This window comes from Plectropomus leopardus, chromosome 6 (genome assembly GCF_026936395.1).
Source record: "Plectropomus leopardus strain MGB_pleo_1.0 chromosome 6, ASM2693639v1, whole genome shotgun sequence".
In the NCBI taxonomy this organism is placed as follows: domain Eukaryota; kingdom Metazoa; phylum Chordata; class Actinopteri; order Perciformes; family Serranidae; genus Plectropomus; species Plectropomus leopardus.
The window spans coordinates 33,636,838-33,655,938 of NC_142181.1; the positions used below are offsets into that span (position 1 = coordinate 33,636,838).

Below are 19,101 nucleotides of genomic sequence, written 5' to 3' on the forward strand. Positions count from 1 at the left end.
TCTTTAGAGCTCAACAGAAAACAAAGTCAATGCACCTTTTATTCTAGAAATGGTAAAATTATCACAAAATAATCCAAAACCAATTAACTGTTTTCCACTGTTGTGCACTACATGACACCAAATCTGTTAACCAAAACCTTTAATTATTACTGTATTCATTCATTTGGAGATAAGTGAAAGGAGCAGTGTGTTGGATTTAGTGGCATCCATTGGTAGAGACTGCAGATTGCAATGAGCTAAAACTTCTCTTAAATAGTGTTCCATTAGTGCTGATTGTTCGGGCGGTTCTTTACTGGGAGCCAAATTATCCACAGAGGTCTCTTCCTCTCCAAAAGAAACAGACCAGGTAAACAGGTAAAAACCAGATTGTTCCCATTCCGAAGTTGTTAAATACTGCCGCTCTTGCAGTGCTTTCAGTGTAAGATCCTGTTGCAAAAAGCTATCTTTTGCATGATCAGCTGCTGGATGTTGTCAGTTTAGAACACAGTTGGGCAGAATTGTTTGTGGTGTTATTATACACCTCCCAATGGCAGCTGTTACATTCACATAATAGGCTGCTGGACAGCATCGGGTTGAAACTGCTTGTAATTATGTAATATAAGTAGCAAAAAGCTCCCTATAGGGTAGGTAGGAGGGGTGGTGGATTGGTGGATGGGTCCAAATGTGCAGGAGTCCAGGGTTCGCTTCCTTTCTGAATGTGACATTTTTTTTCTGTACCTTAACATGTGCCTCTTTTGCCTAAACCTAACCATTCACGACTTTGTCCCCTAATCCAAACTATCTGTGCTAGCATGTGCATTTGTTGGTGTTCTGGCATTGGTTGCCATGTGCTTTTGTTGCCTAAACATAACCACGTGCAACTATGAGCTTTTGTTGACATTAAGGTAGCAACATCCACAAAAGTAAAGAGCAGACACAAAGGGATACTTAGAAGGTAGTATATAGACAAAAAGTGCGCTCCCTATATGGATCGAGATATGCTCCATATATAGATTGAAAACCCCAGCTCATTTTAAGGTATCAAAAACATGATGATTTTTTTTTTCAGGTGATCATACACTAGAAAAACACTAACACTAAGGAGAACATACTTATTGTACTATATTATATTTTATTTGTGCCAATATAGCCCCCTAAATACACACTAGACCTTTAACTTCTTGGAGTACAGCATGACCACCTCTGCAGAATTCTCTACATTAATTACTTTAAAGACAAAAAATGTTTTAACACACTTATTTTAATAAAGTGTTTTCAAGGAAAATAGTGAAAAAAATAGTGTTAAAAAAACCCACTAAAAAACACTAAAAAAAACTGATGATTTTAATAATATCAATAATCTGCATAAATATGTATAAAGTATGTGTAACATCTTAAAATATGTGATTCGCATCAATTCAAGTAATGGCAGCTAAATATACTATGAGAATGTTTGCACCTTACGCAGCGGATGGAAAAATTTCCCTGCGATTTTTGATTGCAGCTGGACGCTAATTTGAGCTGTAAAAGGTTTGAACTCCTTGGCTTTCATCAGCTGAAGTCTAATTTTGCATCTGAACCCATTTTTATTTGAGTGGAAACATTTTGAGGATGGCTGTTTTTGCGGTGAGGAGATGAGCAGGCGGTGGGGGTAAAAATGGAGACGAGGGATAAAAGAAGTAAGTGACAGGCAGCGAGGGAGTGAGCCAAAAAGATTTTACCCATGAACCTTTTCATCCTCTGCACTGAAACATTCTCACACACACAAACACACACACAAGCACAGAGTGTTGGTGGGAGGATAAACAGTGGCGTGCAGTGATGTCTGATCCCTCCTGGCCCTAATGATCACATCCACCATCTTTATATCCAACTGATTCTCCGCTAATGAGCTTCTCCGTTTGCCTCCGCTCCTCCTCCTCCTCCGCCTGCTCTGCTTTCTTTCCTCACGTTTCTCTCTTTCCATATTGTCGCTTTTCTCTCCTTCCATCCAATTTTTGCAGATTTAAAGAGGTTTTAAAACCTCTTCTTACAAGGTCGAACACACACACTCCCACACACACACTTCATTCCCAAACTGAGGAGCGTTTTATTGTGAAATCATCATCATCGTCCTGGTTTTATCAAGCTGATGCTGTTGGTTTCGGCTCACTCTAATGCCCGACTCAGCCAGCCAGCCTCCTACCTACCCACAATCCTCTGCTCCCAGCACCTTTCTGCATAGCTGCCACAAAGAAGAAGATTATGTGACAGTTGGCAGCATTCAGGCAGCCGCTGCGACAGTGACGCCTCTTTAATGTTTGTTTGTATTTTTTCCTCAGCTGCTCTCCTTTAGCACTTTTTTTGTTAAGTTTTTTTTCTAAATGTTCTCATCTCTGGTGTCTCCCTTTTTGTTTCATTTTTTTTCTCCTTGAAGAGCTGCGTCTCTGTTGGAAGAAACTTTTCCACAGAGGAGAGGAGGCTCTGGCATCCATCCAGCTGCTGACTGGAGTGTCCTGTTGCTGCAGCTGCTGGGCTGGGGTCAGAGGTCAAAGCCAATCTCCTGTTCATGAATACACTCAGGCAAACACTGTGAAGGAGCATGGATGGGAAGTGTTGACTTCAGCAGGGAGGCCGGCTTAGCAGATAAATCCAAATCAATGTCAACAGCAGAGTAGGGTGATTTGATTTGGGATCAATTTGGAACAAGTTCAGGGTTGGACTGTTGGGGGGTTTATGAATGCCAAAAGTGTCAAACTACTAATGGTGTGCCAATTTTCTTTAACCTTTTGAAAACAGCGCAAACTGGCTTGATTTCTCTCAAAAACATGGAAAGAAGCTTTAGTGATGAGTGGCAAGAAAATTACCTGAAATTAAGAAAAAAGAAAGAAAGAAAAAAATGTAAAAATAAAAAATAAAAAAGGTAAGGAAAAATATATTTTTTAAAATACATAGATAAAATAGTTGATAATATAAATGATAATAATAAGAATTATAAATATAGTATAGGAATATGTTTTTCCTATTTTTTATTATTATCTTGTAATAATTTCTCTCTCTCTCTCTCTCTCTCTCTCTCTCTCTCTGACTCTCTTTAAAACAAAATTTCAGGTCATTTTCTTCCTAATTTCTAGAAATTTGTGGGACATCTCTTGTCAAGTTGGTCAATGCCTTTTTAGCAATGCTTTCAATAGGAAAGAGAGGTTTAAATACATGTGAAAGGTGTCTGTATGCCAATCAAGAAAACTACTCTTTCCAGAGTTCAAATGGTTGAAGGTCTAGTGTGTAAGGGATACATTGGCAGAAATGTAATATTATTATTTTAATAGGGTTAGGTTTTTTTTTTATGTATATTAACCTGAAAAAAAGAATTATTTTGTTTTCATGACCTTAGAATGAGCAGTTACATCAGGCATGTCAAACCGGTCCACAGGGGGGCCGGTGTGGCTGCAGGTTTTGTTTCCAACCAAGTAGCAGCACACCAGACTTGACTCATTTAATCAACTGATCTCCATCTTCAGACACTTGATTGGTCAAACTGTGTGCTCTTGGTTGGTTGGCACAAAAACCTGCAGCCACACCGGCCCCCCTGTGGACCAGTTTGACATGCCTGAGTTACATCCACATAGGGAGTGGGTTCTCATCCACAGTGTTTGCCATGTTCCTACAGGAGCTCAGAAACAGACAAACCAAACACTGGCTCTAGAAAGGGCAATCCTACTTCCTGCATTTTTGCAATGTTTGCATTTAATCACCTGGTCTGTTTGTTTTGGAGAGGATCAGACCTCTGGGAATAATTCAGCTAAAACTCAGCTAAAAACCGCCTGCACAAATGAACACTGAAGGAATCTGAATCTGCAAACCTCACCACTAGATGCCACTAAATCCCTAAATGTGTCTGCTCTCCTCTGCTAATTAGTCTCTGCTGGTTATGACCTGATGAGGCTCACCTGGCATGTTCTTGGGTTGTTGTGTAAACCAGCCTTAAAGCTGTCAGAGCATGTAGCAAATAGAGCCTGTTTAGACCTATTATTAAAATGCATTTTGGTGATCCAAACAAAAAGGTATTATTCGTCTCCTGCTGAGCTCTTGCGTTCAGATTTCACCAATACCGTACACAGTCATTACATCCACACTTTTTGTAGCTGCTCTGTAGCTGATTGCAAATCACGGTAGCAGTTGTGTCGGTACAGCTGGGGATGTCTCTGTCAGCAGAATCCAACACGTGTCCTTCAGCCGGACAAAACACTAGGTGGTCAGGCAACACTTAAAACAACTTGACATAAACTGGGCAAGTTACAGAGCATTAACACGCTGTCACCAAAACAAACAACAACCTTGTTGGAGATGCGTTAGCATTTATACTACAAAATAAATATGGTCAAATGCATCCCAGATTACCTTGGCAAGTGGTTTGATTGATCAGATCGGAAATGCATCTTGGTGGCCGTTTACAGCAGTATTTAGCTGTGATTACATCACCCGAGATGCACGTTGATGCCAGATCTCAACAGGGTGATAGACCTTGCTCATGGCAGACATTCTGACATGCCGCAGTAGGAAAACCACAAGTGTATTCAATGACATTAATTATAGCTGCTTTCCACTGAAAGCATCTGAAAATGTTGCTTGATATAGTAAGAATGCACATATTACATCAAGTTTTACTGTCTCATAAGTATCTACAAAAATCAGAGTAAAAATAATTGTTTCCAACTATCAGAAAACTTAGTTTAAAACAGCTCATTTTGAGAAAAATAACATGCTCCAGAAACCTGGACCTTGACCCCTCATTGGGTCCCACCTTTGTCACCTGTCTCTTGTCTCCATGACGACAGCCATGGAGCAAAGCAGAGTCAGGGTGGTACAGCCCTCTGACTCTGGCTGCGTTCCTAAATCCAATCTGAAGCTCTGCACTAAAATGAGAGTGCTCCTGTTTGAAGCCACAGAGCGTTCTGTTTCTACATGAACTAACAAACGGTTACGTTTTTTACACATTCTCTCCATTCAGTGCTTTGCTGCTCCTTTTCCCCAGACAAAGTGTCCATAGTGTGCTCTGACACTGCCATAGTGCAGAGCTCTGGATAACTGAACGACAAATTCCAACTGCGCTCCAAATTTACCAACGTTCACCAATCAGAGTGAGTGTTTCTGAACTTACCCCATTAAAAGGAGTTTGGCATGATAAATTAGTATCAACTGACAGCTGACTTTAGATTGTCTTTATCCATATTACGTGATATGGATCGGGGAATAACCATGCTGAAATCAACCCAGCTTCAGGAAACTGTGAAAAAACTAAAATGACAATATTTCAAATTTGGTTTGAGGCTAATGTCAGATCAGTTGTTATGCTTTTATTATGTGTGTAAGACCCTAAGAAAGTTTTTGGTTATTTAAGTTCCCAGAGGCTTTGAGGTAGACCATAGTATTGTGCATGTTGGCTCCCTGGAACAACAGACTGGGACACGTGACTCTGACAAGTAAAAATGTCTGCTGTGAAAAAGGTCCATTTACTAGTTCAGATTGAAAATACAGCAGCTACTTCCTGTCATCATCGTGAGGAAAGTTTAATTCCTTATATCCGCTGGTCTGCTTCTGCGTCCTTCCTCCCTGCACTCAGCAGACTGAGTCACAGACCATCATGTTGTCTCTTTTGTCCAATGAACCTTGTACTTTGATGAATGAACAAACCAGACCTCAATTTGTCCATTCAAATACTACAATTTATTTTCTTCAGCATCATCTAAACAACTTAATTTAGCTGACTGATTGGACCAGCTTCTGGCGCAGCTAATTCTCCAAAATAAATCCTCTCCAATGGATGCAAGAACTTCTTTTTTTCTTTTCTTTAACCTTTAATTCACCATTTTGTGCATGCATATAACCAAATAAAGTATAACAAAGCGATGATATTGGATTGGATACTGGATAAAAGTGAGAATGAACATAAAGACACTTAAAAAAAAGAAACAAAAACAAGAAGAAAAAAAGACAATGACAACAAACAAATATAGTCTTTGGGTTTAGTTTTACTTCATGTAAGAGTTTTGCAGGATGGGTTTGGTTTGACGTTATTAATTCTTTCTTTTCATGTCTGCGCACATAGACTTAAAAAAAAAACATTTTCTATATTCTTTTCCAGTTTTACTTCTTTCTACCTTGTGAGCAAAAGCATATACCACAGTCCTTTTTCTCTGTTAGACAGCCCAGTTTCATGAAAAGACTTTCCAGCAGTGGAATACTTCTTTAAGTCGTTGCAGTCATTGTTTGAATCCATACGGCAAAAAACTTCTTCTACTCTGAGGATGACATCCTTTCTCTTTGAGCCATGCTCTGATTAACAGCTTTCATAAGGCCTGCAGCATTCTCTCTTCACTGTCATCATGTTGGGCAACAACTGCATGCAACATACACACTGCCAGAAAAGTGAAAGCAAATGATTAAGAATACTGAAATGTTGCAGCTGAACAAGATGGAACATACAGTAGTTGCCCAACAAAGTTGCCCTAAAGTCTCTCTGTTGTCCTGAAGTTGACCTGTTGTCCTCATAGCCATTAAGCACACAGACAGCGAGACAGAGGGGGGCAAATGTCTGCTTCACTTCATCAAGCAAAGCATGTAAGTCATTTTGTGTATCTGAAAGTGTGTGTGTCTGTGTGTGTGTTGCATAGACAAGTAGTGGTGATAAGCTAACAGGGTGCTGAGGTCACTGAAGCATGGAAATCTGAGAGAACAATGTCTCATTTAACAAACGAGGAAAGAGCAAACTGTTAACAACTATGACAGCACACACACTAATTATAGACACATACACTTACACACACACACACGCAGTATGTTTGGGTAGTTTGTCAGGGTTTAACCTTGACGTGCAGATGTATTAACACACAGCTGCAGCCCGCTGCCTCTCTGGCATCTCTCCTTTCTGTCTGTGTTCTAATTTTATGAAACACAAATCTGAGCTGAAAAAAGCCAAATTCAGTCAAACCTTCTGAGAGCTGACTGAAAAGAGTTTTCCATTCTCCCAAGGCTGGAAGTGTTTCACTTGGCAAAGACATTATGTGATAAACAGCAATCTTAATTAATTTGCTGAACAAGCACTGGCATAAATCATTAACTTTTATTGGAAATTACTCTATAGAGTTTTCTCATGAAGTTTATTCACCTTCAGATAAAATATGACCACCATGAGCTGAAATTAACATCATGTTGAATCAGGGCTGTTTTATTGTTTTCATTTCAAGATTTTGACTTGTGTATCATTACATCCCAAAGAGTAAATGAAAATCTGTGAAGTACAGCAAATTTATTTCAAGTTTACAGACAGATATTTTTGATTTTGAAAAATAAGCTTTGTGAAATTGCATTTAGCATAGTTTAACTTCCTGTATTCAAGCCTTTCAACTGTTATTTCCTTCTAAGCATTTAAAGGTCCAGTGTGTGGGATTTAGGAATATATTGGCAGAACTGGAATATAATATATTAAGTGTGTTTTCTTTAGTGTAAAATCACCTGAAAATAAGAATTATTAATTATTAATTATGAATTATTTCCGTTACCTAAGAATGAGCTGTTTATATCTACAAAGGGAGCAGGCCTTCATTTTTCAAAGTCTGCCATTTTGTGCTGTCATGTTTCTACAGTAGCCCAGGATGGACAAACCACACACTGACTTTAGATTCTGCATTTTGAGTGTTTGCGTCAGCCTGTAGCAGCACCACTATGAGACGAGACATTCAGAAAAACACTGATTTTTAACATTAAACTGTTTTATTCAGTGTTTTTACCAGTTTAAATCACCTGGTGCATTTGTTTTGGAGAGGAGGAGACCTCTGTGGATAATTCATCTTCTGACAAAAACCTCCTGGACATCTGGATCTTAAGTTATCAGAGAGCAACATAAGCAGGTGCTGGGCTCACAGCCCATCTCTGACATGCCAAACTGTGTTGAAGAAACATTGATTTGCAATGTTAAACTCCCTTAATGAGTGTTTTTACCACTTTTAATCATCGCATCTGTTTGTTTACGAGGAAGAGACCTTTGCGAATAATTCATCTCCTGACGAAAACCTTCTGAATAATGAAGGAATTCTAATTGGAAGAGGTTTCAGCTGGTTGTATTTTGCAATCCTCACTGCTAGATGTCACTAAATCCGCCTAAATCTTACATACTGCACCTTTAAATGTATTCAGTTTTATTTTCAAATACTTTAGCATGGTGATATGTGTCTGAAAATGTTTTAAAAAAATTCTAATCAGTCAAAGCAGCCTGACCTTGACTTTATCCCATACTTTTTACCTGTTCAATACTATTAAATTTAGAAAAATTACTTTTTTTTTGTTGAACTCCCCTCTTGTATTCTCTCTCTTTTCTTTATCTCTCATCACTCCTCCATCCCTTTATCCTTCTATTCTTTCCTTCCTTCTTCTGTGTCTCACCATGTCTGAGCCGTCATGGTGGCAATGACGAGTTGTCTTTTTGTCCAAACTTTGTGTTGCGTTCCATCCAGGTCACAGGGTTGTCTGTCAGCAAACACACACACACACACACACACACACACACACATGAACACAAACAAAACACCACACGCATACACAGACGAAGATGCACACACAGACACACACAAATTCCCAATTTCACTTGTAGTTGTGTGAAAAGGTGATTAAAAGCCCATATGCACATAAAACAACACACATACACACTCTGAGATGTCCGTGCACACCTACACTTACACACAAACAGCGAGTGGAGGACAGCAGACAACTGTTGAGGCTGCAGGAGTTTGAACTTTGAAGTCTTAAGCAGGGGACTTTAGCTTAATCTGCCTCCTCCTGATCCACAGGCTTAGTCGCCTCTCTCTCCCCCTCTTTGCGTCTACCTCACTCGCTCTCATCACCCTGCCATCCGTCTTTTTCCATCTCTCTCACCATCTTTTCTCCTTCCATTCTCTGGCCTGTCCAGGAGCACAGAAACCCCCTGCAGGTTAAAAATAACTGCAGGACAGAAGAGCCAGGGTACAATGACTGACAGCCAGGGGACATGGTGTTAACGGGGATAAGAACATGCATGTTTACACACACACACACACACACTCGCTGCAAATATATCATCCACACTTTAACCCTTAGGGCCTTCTTTAATAATACACACTGGTATCACTCTGTGCACAACATGCACTTTGCAAAATCAAGCTTTACAAAAATATTATACATTAATATTATTTTCTGCTTTCATTGAGTTCATTTTTTAATCAACATCAGTTGTAATCACAAATATCAAATATTCAATAATTTTCAGAATTAGAACTCTTTAAATGCTTTGTCATGATGCCTCTATGTTTTTAAATGAAAAAAAAACACAGAAAAGCGAAATATGTTCAATATACCACGTGCTGAGTACTTTTTTTTATTATCATGGTGTAGGATATGTCAATGATTAGCAGCAATATTGATTTTTATACATTATTATTTTTTGTGCAGTGTCAAATAGTGCACACAAAATGTGCTTTTCAAAAACAGGGTAGAAAAAATATTACACATTAATATGATTTTATACTTTCATTGAGTTTATATTTTTTTAACCAACATCATTCTTATTTATAATTATCAAATACTAATCAATTAACACAATTTATTTCAGAATTGTAGGAGCTGAGCTGGAAATTCCAAGTTTTAACAAAAATACACAATATTGCCAAAATGTATGAAATATGCATGATCACGGCCAAATTATTAAAAAAAAAAAAAGAGAGAGAGAGAGAAGAAAATTGAAAAGCACGAAAAATGCACCAAACAGTCCCTAAGGGTTAATACAGTGCTCACATCAAATGTACACACAGAGATTTTCGGGATCTTTCAGACTTCTCAGCCAGATTTTAGGACATTTTGTTCCTGGTATGCAAACAATACACACATGAACACACACAATATATAGTCTGTGTACACACACAGGGAGGGTTAGGGCTGGCTTACATCCTGTAATGTTTTAGTTTGAGTGATCTCCTGGGCAGATTTTCCTCTCATGAGAACATTAAACTTGTCATCATGTGCTTATACGTACACACACACACACACAAACACACACACGCACACACACACACACACACACACACACACACACACACACACACACACACACACACACACACAAACACACACAACATGAGATCACATCATCTTACTGTATAGGATCTTCTTGCCATAATATGTAAAAGTGCAAAAATTGCCTAAGAAGCAAGTCAATTTAGACACCCTGTCTGGAAAGCAAAAACTAAATATATATGTGGTTCAGTAATTCAAAATACAACTGCTTGAATCATCAATAATTTGTAAATGAAAATTAAGCATAAATGAACGGCTGCCAGTTGCTGCTTCACTTCATGAATCACTTTTTTGGAAACTGTTAAATATTGTGTGTGTTTCCTTTAACGGGCTCGACCCTCTGCTGGCTCCGTCATTACATGCATGATGCGCAGCCAAGACTCGCTCAAACCCACAGGGCCCAAAGTTTCCAGAGATACCAAACATGTCCAGCTCAATATTGGGGATGAGTGCAGACTCTCGCAAGAGGCTTGCCAAAATGAAACTTTTTATAATAACCAGAAAATTTAAAAACACACATGCACTGATGCATGTAAACGGAGCAGTGCGTGATATGTACGAAAATTATAAATATAGAAACTAGACAGGGCTGCCACCTCTCACATTAACAATGAGACACACGCAACTGACACCTCTCACACACTTTAATGCCACAAGTGCATTTTTTTCGCAGTAAAAACAACAATCAGATAACTTCTGACAGCAGCACAGCACTCTATCCCTCTCCTCTTGCGCACCCGGGCAGGAGTGAGTGAGTTACTATGGTTACAAGCATCTTGTCTGCCCCCCAGAAGCTGAAGTCAAACTACAGCTAAAATGGATATTTATTGTCTGTTCTTTGAGAGTTTGGATTAAAAACAAACTCTGCTGTAGTTCACTTCTCCCTGGAAGTTGCCATTTTCAGGAAGTGAAATAATGTACGTTATCACGTGCCTTTACATAAGCACAGAGCATGCGCTGAAAGAACGCATTATACATGATACATTTTTTTATTTCTACACTTTATGTGCCTCTTTTGCAATCGTCATCCGAAGCCTTTATCATATGTCGTCTTATCCTAACCATCGTGACAGTCCACGCTGACCCACCGTGTGCATTTGTTGACATCACCATAACGGCATCATAAACAGCTGACACAGAAAGAGACCTAAAACATCATAGGTCGACGCAGAAGGCCACTGACAGAGCGGCACTATGTGACGAGTTCTGAGAGGGAACGTGTTGGGTATAAATGCTGCACTTCCACATTATTCTTTATTCACACAGTTTATGATTACAGCACTTACTCTGGAGCCACTCTCCATGAGGCAGAAATCACTTTTGAGTATACATCTGATTGACTAATTTCTGCTCACTTTTCTCGTACAGTCCTACTCACATATGAGAAACAGAGACACATCAAAACAGATCAGGAGGGGAGAGAAGAAGAAGAGAATGACAGGAAGTGAGAAAGAAAACAAGATGTTGCATCTGATCTTGATTTTTCTGTGCGTGGTGGTGATGTGTGTAAAACAGTGCAGTAAAATATGAATTACAGCAGAGATAATATAATGCAGACACACACACTCACAGATTGCTATGATTGTTATTCCGCTGACTCAGCATTCAGGCAGAGACTACAAATCACAGGACTGACTGGAAGATAAAAAGTTATGTGAGAAGGTAAGACAAAGGGATGCTGTATGAGACTGCTCAGGTGTGTAAAACCCTGATCACAAATCAACAGAATACAGAGGAACCGAACAGACATATGGATCTTTACTTACTTAGGCTATAACTTAAGTGATTTATCAATGAATGAGCCCAGAAGGATTTAAAGGCTTCAGATTTGATGAAATGCTTTCAAACATAAACTTTATTCTTCCATTCACTGATCTGCAACAACACAGAACTTCTCCTGACTGTTGCCGTTTGACTCATTTTTTGGCTGAAGTTGAATTATTTCCTTCTCTTCAGCTAAGCTCTGAGTCTTACACTTCCACCTCTTCATCATCTGACACAAAGTGAGCCAGACTCTGTGTTTTCCTGACATTTATGGCCAACTTCCTGTTCGGGGAGGCAAAAACAGGAAGTAGGAAACAGGTGTTCATGCTGGAGGTGAAAGTTCGCAGGACACGACCTCTCTCTCCTGCAGGAAGTGACTGCAGGGAGCGGCCGGCAAAACCGCCAGAGTGTAATTGCTGGTGTATGTATGTGTTCACTGTGCAACTAAACAACGTCAAAGTTGCACCTCAGTTTTCAGTCTGAATAAAGGTCAGCGCAGGCCGGCGTGGGCCAGAAATAGCCCCCAAATAATACCGCAACAAAACCACAAGCCATTTACAGCTGATCTCACAGGGGACGCAGCTCCGCAGCTCACTTCCAAACACCATAATGCAACAATAACAGACAAGAGTTCATGTTTTACTGCCAATATGAAAACAATATTGATGCAGTAAGTAGGTGATGCTTCACTACATCACACATAAACACAGTGAGAGAGCTCTCCAGAGTGCGCTGGCTTTTATGGAACGACCGCTGAGGTTTCTGTGCTGCTTCTCTTCAAACAACAAAACAACAGTGTATGATTGCAATCTTGCTGCCTAGTTACCCAAAAACTCAGGGACTTTTCCTTATGTATAAGCGGAAAAGGTGTGGTACAAAATGGGGGAAGCACTTCAAATAACTTTATTAGCACTGGGGAGGGAGTGGTCTTACTTGATTTGGCTGAGGGGAGAGACATTCAATTTTGAGTGGTCATATTTTGTATTTATTTTAAGTATCCTCAGAACCGCAAAATACGCAAGTGGGTCGGAATGGCACGTTTTCTCTGAGACATCCCCAAAATGACATCATTTATCATAGCCAGGTACTCTGAAAACAGAGATTTTCGTCTCATAGTGATAATCAAATTTCTTGAACACATCATGCACCACAAACACCTCCATCAAGAAACGTAATCAAATCTAAGCTTTAAATAGTGATATTTTATCTTGATCACTTTATCCTACATTTTTCAATAAAAATGTCACCAAAAAATAAGCAGTTTGCAATAACAAGATACTGAAAAAATGTAATTACTTAAAATTTTAAAAAATTATTCTACACTCCTGCATGCAAGACCAAAGGCTGATTTTGTTTACAATTTTTAACTTTCAGTCATCAAAAGGTAATTTTTCAAAATCTAATGGCCACTGGTGTGATACAGTCAATTAGAAAAAAACCCTACTCATTATGCACGTTTCTAAGGCAAGCCCTGTGCGCACCGTCGTGTGTGTGTGTGTTTGTGTGTGTGTGTGATAAATAAAGTACAGCAAAACCCCTCAATGTATTGAATTGAGCATGGCTGTGAGTGAGTATTCATCAATTCAATTTTTATTTTCTGACAGGAGGATTGTTTTTTTTAATGGTTACATAGTCTCAATTTTAACCTGAATATCACCTTAATAGAAAATTACTTTTAGACTTGTCAGAACTAAATCATTGAGATCCCTGGGAAAAATAATTTATTTCTGTTTTATAATTTTAAAGATTTATTCCGCATCACTTTTAACAGCCTCTGGTGGCAATTAGAGGAACTGTATCTGAAATAGTTCCACATTAGCCATGAGCAACTTAAGAAGAAATTACTCAAAATTTGCAAGTAATTGTTTTAAAAAGTTGCAAGTAAATGACCTGAAATTAGCACACACAACATACAAAAAGGAAATTACCTGAAAAAAAAATCTAATTATTTCTTTCTCTCTGTCCTTTAAGAAACACCTTTAGGTCATTTTCTGTCATCTTTGTCTAATTTCTTGCAGTTTGTGGGGCATCTCTTGCCAACCTCATTGCCTTTTTACCCCCAATTTTTCAAAATAAATCTTTTTTTTTTATTCAGTTTTCAAAGGTTTAGTGCTTGTGAAAGGCATCTGAACACAAGGAAACTGATGTTGATCCAGGTTTCAAAGGGTTAATGTAGAAAAAACATCTCCCAACTCACTTTGAAGTGCTGAAAATCCTTTTAAATGTTGTGCATTAATCAAATGTTTCAATAGTTTTTTAGCACTTATTGCCCTTTCCAAACTGAATATTTAATCTGAAGTGCAACATAAGAGCATGCTGTGTGAACATGGTGGTTTGATGTTTTATAAGAGCATACTTGGGAGGGGTAGAAACAAAAGTAAACAGAATAATAAATGTAATAACATCTCTCAATAAATTCTCTTCATCCATATGTCATGTCAGACCTCATTAGAGACAGTAGAAGAATGTTTTCAGCTCATAAATCATCGTCTTCGCTGCTCTGTTGTCCTGCTATGTGGCCTTGAAGCGCCGTGTGTCATTTTTCGGTGTCGTCGCTGCTGCTCTGTTTTTCTTTCTATCAGCAGCTGCTTCTCCCAGCAAACTCTCTGTCACTCTGCAGCTGTCGGCTAACAAGAGTTCAGATCTGCTTCCAGCTTTCAGTCACCCACTCAGTCGGCCAGACTCTTGTGTTTGGCTCAGTTTGTCCTCCCTCTCTTTATGTCTATCTTTATGTCATCTTCTTTTATACTTGCTGTCTCCCCAACTTTGTTCCAACCTTTCTTTTTCACAACATCACAAACACCCCTCGGATATCTCTTCTGTCTCTCTCACCCACTTTTCCCTCTCGCCCAGACCCAGGGGTTAACCCTTTGAAACCTGGATTGACATCACTTTCCATGTGCTGCATTCAGACACTTTTCACAAGCATTTAAACTTTTGGACACTAAGCAAATTGTATTTCTTTTTTTAAAAAAAAATACATGGGGGGAGCAATGAGCAACTTGACAAGAAATGCCCTGCAAATTGCAAGAAATGAGTAGGATTAATTTTTTTTATTATTTTTTTTTAAGTAGGGAAAAATGTCTGGAAAACTAAAAATGATCATGAATATATATTTAAAATTATTTAAAATGGTTAGAATTTCTAAGCCATTTTTTCTGGGCCATTTTTTTGTTTGTTTTTGTTTTGTTTTCGTTTTTGGTTTGTTTGTTTGGTTTGTTTGGTTTGTTTTGCTTGCTAATTTTTTGGCGTAATTTCTTGCTAATTTCTGGGTCATTTCCTCTTAAGTTGCTCATTGCCCTGTTCTCAAGTTTTGAGAAAACAAAGCCTATTCGACCAGGTTTCAAAGGGTTAACCAGTAAGGCCACCAGCACATGCTACAACAGCCGCATGCTTGACAAGAACAAGACATTTTATCCACAACCCAAAATAGCTGACAATCAACGGCTGCACAACACTGGACACCAATTCATCTTTCAGGGGCACACATGTGTATGACAGTGTGTGTGTGTGTGTGTGTGTGTGTGTGTGTGTGTGTGTGTGTGTGTGTGTGTGTGTGTGCAACTGTGTGTGTCTGTCGGGAGTTATGTGTCACTTTGTCCGTTTACCCGTCCTTGTATTACAGTACTCTGATTATGCTTTGTGGTGACTTCTGTTAAAGCTCTGACTCCAAAAAAGTTAGGACACTGTAAAACACACATAAAAAAACAGTATGCAATGATTTGCAAATCTTGAAAATCTCGAAATTTGAATTAAATATTCAACACATCATTAAACATTTTTCCAATGCAGCTATTCACACGAAATTCAGAGAGATAAACATTGGTATTAACTCAATCAAACTGCACCAATAAACAAATAATAACGTTTTAGTACCTTCCTGTATGAAGAAGATGGGATTTTGGACCATTCGTCTGCACAGACAGTCTTAAAATCTTTTGGGGGGGCTTGCATGTGAGTCATAAAGAAAATTCACTTTCAAAACTTAAACAATTCGTATCCTGAATTTCCAAACACTCACTGAGTGTTGTTAAAAAAAAAGATGAAGTCACACAGTGACAAACATGCCACGTCCCAACCTGTATGACATGCTGAAGGCATCGAATGTGAATGAATGTGTATTTACAAAAAAAGACGTTTATCAGTTTGAACATCAAATATCTTTTCTTTGTGCTGTATTCAATTGAATATAGGTCAAAGGATTTACAAAATATTGTATTTATTTTAATTTACATTTTACACAACATCCTAACCTTTTTTTTTTAGCCAGAGTTGTAGTTTTCCCCCTCTTTAAGTTGGTAATCAGGTAAAGTTTAAAATCTTACTTTGTCATATTTAAGTAGAAACAAAGAAAATCAAAGGACCCCTGAAATAGCATGAGGAAAACTTTCTTTTTTTCTAAGGCTCTGATTTACTACGTTAAACTTTATTATTATTTACTAACACCATATTATTTAAAAGCACCATAAAGTCTTTTTTGGGGGATTTGAATGGCAAAACATTTGGCTGCACAAGATACATAGCATGCTGCTACTTGAACATATTTTCATAACATCCCCTGGACACAAATAAGCATGCTCCTGCACAACTGTGCACTTTTAATAAGAATTGTATTTTATATTCTCATGTACATTTTCTTATATTTGAAATTATCTGTCTATTTTTTTCTTTCTATTATCTGTCTTTTCTATTTCAACTATAAGAGGGTTTTTTTATTTTAATTTTTTTCTTATTTTACCCTGAAATTTAAATGCAACACTTAAGTTTTTGTGCCCATTTTTAAAAGGTTGATGTTAAAGATCTAACACTTTTTTATGCCCTAAAAAGACTTTTTTCTCTATTTTTTGGTCGCAAATTTGTTAAAAATCTATGTTAGTAAGCACTCTTCCTTTTCCAAGACCCAACAGCATAAGTAAACAGGTGTGCCTGATGGTCACAATGCAATTTCTGATTCTGGGAAACAAAAGCACGACACAGCACATTTTTAACTTAACTAGTAAAGTTTTAAGGCAATGTAATAAAAAATGCTCATCAGCCTTTCGTAACCAATGTTCCTCTTAAAAGTAATCATAAGAAATAACACTTTACACCTCAATAAAATGTCATAATGATGTTCTTATTGGGTCAGATATTATTGTATACATTATTACAGAAATGAAAAATACTATGCTTGTTATGACTAAATGTGCTCATTAAGTTGTAGATCAGTTTATAGACATTTTTTCCCCTCAAATATATGTGACTTCTTAACAAAAAAAATTGCTGGAATTTAAAATCTGGTCATTTAGCTCAGAGCAATGCTCAACTGCATGATCTGTCTTTGAAAGGTCGGGGCATCTGTGTGTCCAGCAGGGTGGGTTGAGGGAGTTATTTTGGTGTGGGGGTTTCTCTGTGTGTGTGTGAACATGTGTGTGTCTTTGTGTCATCAAATGCAACACAAATCCATTTAGTCGCCTCTCCGAAGTGGTATAAATAGCCCCTAAAGAGCAACAGGGGGATTCGCCCGCTATTAAAAGGGTCTAAATATCAGCAGCTATTAGCCTGCTCGTCTTCCTGCGGCTGCTCGCCTCATCCCAAACAGCATTACCCAGCTGTCAGTCAGCCACCAGCTCAGACGCTCATGATGCAGACAATACAAAGTGAATGAAGACAAAACATCACATATGTTGAGGCAGGTACTTTCAGTTTTGTAAAAGGAAGAGTTTGCCTTTCTTTGCACGTCTGAGGCTGAAAAACAAAGCCAAAGTGCCAAAACCTGCAGTTCCTCTAATGTCCACTTGAGACTGGCTCCAAAACAGAGTCAATCCCCATAAAACCCCATGTTAAATGCCCAACTTTATAGCAGAAATAAACATCTTTACAGCTTGGAACATTCATGACATATATGACCCAACTTAATGCACAGCACTAGAGGACCATCCCATGAGTATATTAAGACTGTCCCCATGAGTCAAGAAAACTCAGCACAACATGATCTCATGTCTTCTTGTCATATCTTGGTTATAGCTTAGCTGTCATAGCTTGGTCAGAAACGTCACAGCAGCAGTTAACATCCGACAGCGCAATTAATAGCACGACAGCAAAGCGGTTTGACTGTAATTAAACCTGATTATAACCACTGAGTTACATTAGCTATGTGATGCTACCAGTTAGCCCTGTCACTGTGTGTCAGTGACTCCAGGCACAGAGCTCCAGTCCTGCAGTAGCAGTCTCTGATAAACAGAGAGGGAGTTCAATTGTAATTCAAGGGGATTGGATTGATATGAGTTAATTGTTGCGCAACGTTACAAAATCCTTGAGGGACTGATATTGCCACGTAAAATATCACAATACTATGATGTATAAATTTTTCCCCCCAGCCCGACTGTCCAACATCCATAATTTATTAACCAGTACATGCACAATTCGAATGCACACATGATATCTGATTTATTAAATTGGAATCAAAACAGAATTGTAAAAACAACAATTCACCTTTTTTTTACCGCAGTATTATTTTGACTCTGAACAGTAACTTCCTTTACTCTCCAGTTGCCAGTTGCCTGGCAACTACAATCTGAGTTTAGAGTGGAAAAACTTGCCTGGGCTGCACAGACTTGACCTCAACCACATCCAACACTTCTGGGATGAACTGCAATGCTGACCACAAGCCTTATCGCCCCAGACCAGCAATCGACCTCACTGAAGCTCTTGTAGTTGAATAAAATGTGAATTGAATTAATATTAAGGTGTGCACATACTTTTGGCCATATAGTATACCTTCGCAGCATGGCAAAAATAATATTTAAAGTGTTTGTTTTGCACAAAAAATAGAACAGTTTTGCAAACACATGAGAACAAGAAACCATATGTGCAAACACAATTCAATACTGTTATCTGCATGAGCCTCAAAAAGCCTGTTGGAGTTAAACTCTGCAGATTGTGTGAGGACTGAGTGTGTGTATGTGTGTGTGTGTGTGTGTGTGTGTGTATGTGTGTGTGTTATTGATTAATTATGCATAAAACTCTCTTCATAACTGCACCTCAAAATTGTGTACTCTGCAAAAGCACCCATTCTCTGAGGACTGCGTGTGTGTGTGTGTGTGTGTGTGTGTGTGTGTGTGTACAGAAGTCTGATAACTATAATTATTCACAACTATAAAGGCATAACACTCCTTCCCCACCCCCGCCCTCAAATTCTGCTTATGACAGAGAATGAGAAATCACAGCAGGGAAAACATACGCAACACTAATGCAACAGCAGAGCTCTGAGATGAGGAGGAAAAACAGAAACTT

General features: G+C 38.5%; 1 protein-coding gene across 2 annotated transcripts in view; it reads right to left on the bottom strand.

Moving 5' to 3' along the window:
• Nucleotides 1–19,101, bottom strand: part of nova2 (NOVA alternative splicing regulator 2) — a 115,579-nt gene that overhangs the window by 14,901 nt on the left and 81,577 nt on the right. The gene's annotated exons all lie outside the window — the stretch shown is intronic.